This window comes from Nicotiana tabacum, chromosome 19, assembly GCF_000715075.1.
Source record: "Nicotiana tabacum cultivar K326 chromosome 19, ASM71507v2, whole genome shotgun sequence".
Lineage (NCBI taxonomy): Eukaryota > Viridiplantae > Streptophyta > Magnoliopsida > Solanales > Solanaceae > Nicotiana > Nicotiana tabacum.
Window position 1 is genome coordinate 50,224,334 of NC_134098.1, and position 9,196 is coordinate 50,233,529.

Here is a 9,196-nt window from a genome sequence, read left to right on the forward strand (position 1 = left end):
TTTCTCATGCACACTCCTAACTATACTGTTATCATCCAAGCCAATACATTGGTTGATTTTATTTTTTTTGTCTTTCTTCTCGTCTTGGATTTTTGATAAATGGGACCAGATGCGAGGAAGGGTTTCTCTTTTTTGTCTTTTTTGGGTTCCCCTTTTTTATGAGTAGAGAATGAATGTTGTATAAGAAGATGTGTCAAAATGTTTATGGCATAGAAAATTATCCCGTTAATATAAAGAAATATTCGCGCTAAAGAATAGGTTATCATTCAATGAGCAACTAAAGACCATCTCTAGAGTCATGGTCTTGAAACACAAATTATGTGAGGCAAGCCCAAATGACTACGAGGCCCAAATATCTCAAAGAATAGTATAATAATTCAATTACAAATTCTATACAAATTATATCTATATGAAGCGTGTCAATTAAAGAAGAATGTACATACAAGGAGGTTCAAAAAGCATGCTCATATAATTTTATGACAAAGACAAAATTATTTATTTAATTTTTGGAAGAAAATGACATGTTTTCATTTTTTATGTATATGATTAATTTAATTAGTTAGGTATACACCGATTCTAAATTAATTAACCATGTTACAAAATATATTCAACATCTCATACAAACTTCAAGAATTGCTCAATACGCAATATTGCAAGTTAGTCTGATTATTAACTAGATGCAATTCACCCTAAGTGTTTGGAAAATGGATAAACATCAAAGCAAACAAGCAAACACAATATATATCTACTTCTTTACAATACTTTACGTTTTGAGTACATCCGAGAACGGAAAGTACAAAACGGGGATCGATGAGGGATTTGTCTTCGTCTCTGAGCGTCATCTTTCCAAAGCATTTCGGATAAAGTACGAAACATAGGCAGCTATTAGGGAATCAAAATTAGCCAAAATAGCATCAAGCATTCAACAGTAAGGCGACGGCAAGGCAACAGGTTCTTCAGGGGCTACCACAAAATAAATAAACGGGTCTTTGTAAGAGATTTGACACAAATAAAATCAAAGACTTGTTAGAGAATTTGAACTTTGCAGCACAATAGGATAATAGAGATGAAACAAACAAAACAATCTTGTGTCAACTTTGTCGTCTTCAATGAAGATTGCCGGAGAATATGGAGGTCGCCGGTGTTGAATTGGTAGTGCCGCTTCTGTGGCAAATGCCGGAACGACGCCTGAAACAGCGGTCAAAGAGCAACGGACACCGGAGGTCTTTTTCTCGATTGGATCTGAACAGATTTAAAGGTTTCGAGCTGAGACCAACCATTTTTGTTGGTGTTCGAGAGCTTGCCGGTGTTTCCATTTTTCGAGCAGATCTAAAATGCTCTGATCAAAGTCATAATCGGAAGATAAAGGGGAGGACATTGAGGTTTTCGGCCGTGTGGATGGCCGACTATCTTCTCCAAAATTGTGGGGGGGAGGGGGGAGATAAAAGAGACGGATGGTTCCCATGTGAGATAGTATGAATGAGGAGCGATGAGAAGTGAGGAAGAAGATGGTGAATCAAGTTTGCCGGTCAGCCGGTGACAAAATCCGGCAGCGGCGATCACTGGCAGGGGTGAGGAAGAAGGGCCGCCCCTTTATTCTCTCAAAGTGAGAGGGAAGTCTCCAAGGAGATGCGGCTGAAGGTGTATAATAAAGGGGGTTAGGGTTTTGAGAGGGTAAAGGGAATTTTTATAGTAGGGCTTTAGGTTGTAAAAAATATCTCCAATATGTGGACCTATTTTTAGTAATAAATAATTATAAAATGGAAAGAAAATTATGTGGTCAAAAATGTAAAGAATATCATGTCACATCAATGTCTAGTCACATCAAATATCTCTTTACGTCGGACTGGATTCGTAATTTGACTGGATTGAATTCGTGTTTTAAATTAAATTTCACTGGCTTTCGTGTAATTAATAAACTATGCTATAAAAAATATTTATTTAATCATGAAATTTTGTAGTATTTATTTAAAATTGTAACTACTACGATGATGTAGTAATTATTATTTATTTTTGTAGCACAATAAATTGATGGCATATCCTAATATTTTGAAAATAGGACAATAATCAATAATTTTTTTTGATTTTTTTAGAAAATGCACAAAAATGGTAGTATTTAACTAATTGCAATAAAATGATAAAAAATTCCATATTTTGTAAAACTAGGAGTAATTATCAATAAATTGCATTAAAGCTAAATAATGTGCAAAAAATTATATTTTTATTATTTTTGACTAGGGAGCCTGCAGAAGTTAATTTTAAAATACGAAGGGTCAAAATTGAGTGTCAACAACGACAATGCTACCTCTCTCCAATTTTTTTGATTAGTATAACCACCAACTTTCAAGACAAATATGTTATCAATTTCGAGCAAGGATATAGTTACCCAATGGCGATAATGAGATGCAACAAAAATTAAAAGGAACTCAACAAGACAAAGTAAATAAGTAATTCCCACATTCAGAATAACCTTCCAAACCAGCAGCAATGAACCAGAAACTCCATCATTTCTAATTAAAGCTTATAGGAACCTTGGGAAATGAATAATAAACAAGAGTAAAGGAACAAACTGATCCAAGAAGCGAGGGTTTGACAACCCTAAGAATGATAATAAGAACAAATGGAGCATTAAAAGCACTCCAACACATGTCTCCTACTACAAAATAAGGCTGCAAATAATCCTCAAAATGCAGCATACCATGTAACCTTATAAAAATATTAGTCGGAGATTTCATTGAGCCAAGATTAGAGAGCCTACGACTTGTGGAGTGCCTAGACTTTCCAGTATAATACTCATAAGATGAAGATTCCAACACTAAACGACCAACTTGCCAGCCTAGCTAGCTTATGAATTCTTAGATTCTGGAACAAAGAATCTTCATTTTTAGCCATATCCTTTTGTGTAACACTTACTGCAAGTATGCATTCTCATTTTACCCTTTCCTCAGATAAATTCAGCACCTCATTGGCACAGCTACGCCTTGCAAAACTAATAATATTAAAGGGGACATGGAAGAATATACATAACATGACCATAAGAATATTGTACAAGAAGAAGTCAACATGAAAGATCTTCCTAGTTACATCTTTTGTCAAAATAGGAACCCCAATACAACTGATCGTTCTTTGTATATTAATATAAGGAAGATAGAAGGAATTGGCAAAATTGAATCTGAAGTTTTTGACTAAGCTGGACCACTAAGATATGCACGTATGCCAACACCAAATGAATAAATGCTTTGGTAGCAAAATAGTGAGAAAGAGGCACAATAATGTACTCCAGATGCTCTACTTTGTCAAGTGCAGTTAGTTGCTCAATAAATCGTCGAAGAACAGAGTTGTCTAAAGCTACCATAACAGCATTGTTGCATCGAACATCACATCAAACATGTCAAAAATAATTGTCTCAGTAAATACACCTCCCATAATATTTACTAAAACACCATTTGCATCAGTGAGTGTTTCTAAACGTTCCTTTTACTAGTGGGGAGATCTAGTTGTTCCTGCTTCCCGTTCTCTGCTACTTTCAGTTGAACAAAGTAAGTAGAAGATCACAAACTTTCTTCCTTTTTCTACATGCTCTAGAAGTTCGTGAAAGCTCTTGCTCCCAGATAGTAGTTTTATTTGCGGGAGTAAACCTTTTATAATTGCAAATTGATTGTCCTCGACTAATGCCATGCATGTGTCCCTGTTTCCTATATCATCCACCCTATCAGTATTTTTTCCAGAATCTTGTGTGAATTTAGACTCCTTAGATTCGCTAAAGGAGATATCTGGAGCAGGAATCAGATGATGTGGAATATGGTTGATTCCTTCAGTGACAACGGAAGTGAAGGGTTGGTAAATCTACTTCAAATCATTGAAGTCGGCCAAGTCAGTGGTGACTTTTCTTCATCTCATATGCTAGCACTTCACCATCACCAAAGATGTGGGCCAAATCAGTCCCACAGCTACTGAAGAATTTTTTAACCTTCCCATACAATTCGTTCTCTAGCTCAAGATCGTCACTTAGAGTTCAACCAGCATTCTCTACGTCACATTCAGGGATTACAACCTCTTGAGAAATCTGCCTTACACTTCAAGGACATTTATCAAACACTCGATGTCACGACCTAAATTCCATAATAGGTCGTGATGGCACCCAACGATGCTGCTGGGCAAGCCAACGCGTGAACCTCCAAACATAATTATCCATTTTAACTTTTGAAACCAGGAATTTCATAAAATAAATAGAATTTAATCTAGAACTCATAGAAACATACGCTTTTCTTTACCAAATTATCGAGTATATATAAATCATAAAGCGAAGTGATAATAATAATAATAATAATAATAATAATAATAATAATAATAATAATAATAATAATAGGTACAACTGTGAGCATCCACGAGAAACTCCTAAAACCCGGTGTCACAAGTGCTTGGGCAATTACTAGGAAGTACAATACTACTACAACGTCTGTCTAAAATATAAAATACACAGGATAAAGTAAATAAATAAGATGGAATCTTTGTGTGCTGCGGGTAGTAACATGGAATGCAACTTACCACAAAGTCTCCTCAACAGTTGCGCCTATGCGCCAAGATGACCACCAAATATACCTGTCTCGGTACCTGTACAATTAGTGCAGAAGTGTAGTATGAGTATGTAAATCAACGTGTACCTAGTAAGTATCTAGCCTAACTCCGGAGAAGTAGTGACGAGGGATCGACATTGACACATACTAGTGATCCAATAAATCAAGTACAATAAAAGTAGACAGGTATGAAGCATGGCAAGTAAAATAGTGAAGACAGATATATAAAAACGATCCTCAACAAATGAGAAAATATAAAGTCTTCGAATATCGAATATTACCGTGAATGAAATATATGTCAGGTCAATAACCACTAAAATATCACGTCTCAAGTTAGATAGAATTGATAGATACGATGACTCCTTATAGAAAATCACGCACGATTCTGCCGAGGCGAACGACCTAATCCTATAAAAGTGATGGTATGATATCTTACTGTGGCGTACGGCCCGATCCCATAAAAATAGTGTACTCTGCCCAGCCGAATGGCCCAATCCCACGAGAATATGTTACATGATACTGATGAACCGAACGACCCGATCCCATAAGAATGTGTTACATGATACTGCCGAGGCGAATAACCTAATCCCATAAAAGTGTATTACATAATACCGCCGAGGCGAACGACCCGATTCCATAAGAGTACTACTAAGGCGTTCAGCTCGATCCCATAAGAGTGTATTACATAGTACCGTCGAGGTAAACAGCCCGATTCCATAACAGTATTGCTGAGGCATTCAGCCTGATACCATTAGAATATGAAACTTTGACGGGTCACTGACCCCACTTAAATATACGTGTTATTTGTAACATTCAAGAAAACTTTCGGACGATTACACACGACGTGAAAGAAATCCATAAAAGGAAGTATAATTTTCACGACTAATTAAGTAGCTTGTCACGTATCTGAAATAACAAGTCTGGTACTTTACGTCAGCCTAGTCTCAAGCTAAAATGTAATTTAAGGCTTTTAAAACAGGCAAAGAAAACTCAAGTAATACATTTAAATATGGTATGAGCCTAAGTCTACCGAGATATGATCAAGAATCTAGCATACGCACGGACACTCGTCACCTCATACGTGTATAGCTCCGACAACCCGTAGCACATAACAAATATAGCATATACGGGGTAATTTTCCCCTCACAAGTTAGACATAAGACTTACCTCGCTTCAAAATTCGATAACCGACTCCAACATCTCTCTAGCACCTCAAACCAATGGCAAACGATCCAAAATCAGTCAAAGAACGTGCAAACCAATCAAAATATACTCAAAGCCTCGTAATTTAATATTTAAACATAATTTTCAACTACATACGAAAAGTCAACAAACTCAACTCACAGGCCTATGCGCCCGAAAACCAAAAAATCTCGAAGATAAGTACTACTCATAATACCACGAACTCAAATATATAATTTATTCTCAATTCCATGTCTATTTTCGTGGTCAAAATCCAAAATATCATTTCTAGATTTCTTCCAAAATCCCCCAATTTTTACCAATTTTCATGTCAAAATCCATGCATGTTCATAAAATAAAATTAAAAGTGGGTTAGAAATACTTACCCTCAATAGATGCATGAAATAACTCTCCAAAACCGCCCCAAAATAGGCTCCAAAAGAGAAAATGAGATTGAAATGAGCAAATTCCTGATTTGCTAACTTATATTCTGCCTAGATACTTCCTCATCGTGATCACAGAACAACCCTCAGGATCACGAAGGCTAATACTGCTACCGCTGGAATTTATTCCTTCACAATCGCAAGGGACCTTACGCAATCGCGACCAACAGCAACCCAAACCTATGCGAACGCGAGCCCAACTCCAAGAACGTGAAGGCCAAGCCTTCCTTATCTTAGAAATTTCCTTCCGCAATTGCGGACACGACCATGCGATCGCGATTAATAGCCTACTAAACCAGGCCAGCCCCACAACACACCGCGTTCGCGACCCTCACCACGCGAACGCGAAGCACACTTAGATCAACCACCACGGTCGTGATCCCCAAGCCGCGATCATGAAGAACAATTCTTCCAAGCTCCCAAAAAATACTATGCGATCGAGAGTCTTTCTCCGCGATCGCGATGCACTCCCCTAACACCAGAAACCAACATTCACAAAACAAAGGGAAATGGTCCGAAACCATCACGAAACACATCTGAGCCCCCGCGACCCCATCCAATCATACAAGATAGTCACAATATCTTATCCAAACTTGTCCAAAGGTTAGAAACGCCATGAATACCATCAAATCTCATATTAACTTTCAAACATTCAAACTTCACCAAACGCATCCGAATCACACTTAGACATTCCGGATCATAACCAAACTTCATGCACAAGTTTCAATTAATAAAATGAACCTATCTAAGATCCCGGATCACCGCTCGGAGTCCGATAATACCAAAGTCCACCCTAAGTCAAACTTAGCAAATTCGAAAACCTTCCAAAAATGCAACTTTCGATAATACGCGTTGAATCGCTCCTGGACCATTCGATACCTGGATATGCGCCCAAGTCCAAAATCACCTCAGAAAACTATAGGAACCTTCAAATCCCGATTCTGAAGTCGTTTGCTCAAAAGTCAAACCTCGGTCAATTCTTCTAACTTAAAGCTTCTAAATTGAGAATATCCTTCCAAATTAACTCTGAACTTCCTGAAAATCAAAACCGACTACACGTGCAAGTCATAATACATAAAGTGAAACTACTCAAGCTCTCAAACCGTCGAACAACATATTGGAGCTCAAAACGACCGGTCGGGTCATTACATTCTCTTCCACTTAAAAATGCGTTCGTCCTCGAATGTGCCTAGAACCGTTCTAAAGTTGCTAAAATTGCCGAATAACTCAGTGTACACATACATGTGCTACCTCAATCCATCTAAGCATATTAGCACAATCCCGACTGAAGATCCTTCCTTCCACCTTAGCCCATAAGCCTTAGAACTAAATTCTAACATCTGAAATTTTATATAAGGTCTGATTTCCTGCATGCATACACCGTATCAAACTCCACAAGTTGTACCAAAACATACGTATAGACCCAAGTCATAACCACACGATGTACTGCCTCGCTCATGTGCCCATAGTTACATCATCCAACCATCATGGCTGCAACTTTCCAAACCCGGTACCAGCAATAAACCTCATGATACATAAAAGTCCTGTTCCAACCCTTGCAATACTGCAACGTTGAAATAGATATACAGAATCTCATAACCACCCATCAAATCAATAAATCATGGAGTTCTTCCGTTCGACAAGAACCATTACCGCATTCTGAACTGATAAGCGACATTTCCCTTCCAAAATACATTATACAAGTCCAATTGGACTAATTCTAGGTCCAACAACCTCGTCTCATCCACTACAAGCTGATCGGCCGATAAGCCACACTAGATACCATCTAAAATCTCATACGACATCATCAATGCATCAACAAGCCATAACTCAAATATGACCAATAAGAAAAGAAAACCCAAGTATTGAACTATTCAACACACGTGACAGATATAATCACCGAACAAAATACAAATGAAGTTATCCCATATAGGAGAAGTAAAACACATAAAATAGCATAAAGAATCTTACACAACTAATATGCAATAAATAAATCAGCATCTCGAAAGTCATCTCACTTATATAAAACCACAAGATCACACAAGATCACAACACACATGTGAATAATTAAGCCGCCTCACAGCCCACATGGCATAAAATAGTAACACATGAAATAGACGATGACAATAGGAATAACATCCACCACGTCTGAAGACCCATCCATAGATAAATGTTGTGCTATATAAACATATTCGATCTGGTGTAAAGTATACCTTCACATTAGGCGCGCCAATGGACCTCTAAACAGATTCTGAGCATCTCAAAATAGGCAAGTATCCTTTCAATATCCACAATGACCCCATTCATGACACATACAAACAACCGTCAAATCCTGAATAAACTTCCACAGTCCACAACTAAAGGAATACCACGTCTCTCAGCTATAAACTCCCCAATCTGCGACAGTGCCAGAATCTCCATACCTGACCTTAATCTCTACTACTTAAATGAATGATGTGTCACACCTACATAATAATCCCATGGGAGGTACTCCTACAACCTCCCGCACCAAGTAACAAAATTTGAACATCAATGGCCGCCAACCATACTATTTCTGTAGTGCTAGTCAAGCATCCGCAAATCAATACACAATACTTCTTACATAAAACAGACCATCCTCAGGCTACCCGAAAATAGTGCCAACATACTCTGAACATTTGAAGTCTCCCCCCGCACCTCCGAGCTAGTGACATTTCTGTCAAAACTAAATCACAACCTTGATCATTCAATTCTAATTCCATGCCGCTCACTGCACCTATCATGCTATTACGTGAGAGTATAAGAATTTCATCTTAACTCCTGAACTACTAGTAGAATAAGCACTTCATCGGCTAGAAACCTTTCACTTAACTCACTTTAGGAGAAAATCGCAACACACAACCAACTTCCTATAACCGCAAAAAACACAAACCTCAAGTTGTGGTCTAAACTACCATAACTCTTTCAGGACCCATTTTACACATAACAAAACCATCAGAATTAAATACCTCTAAA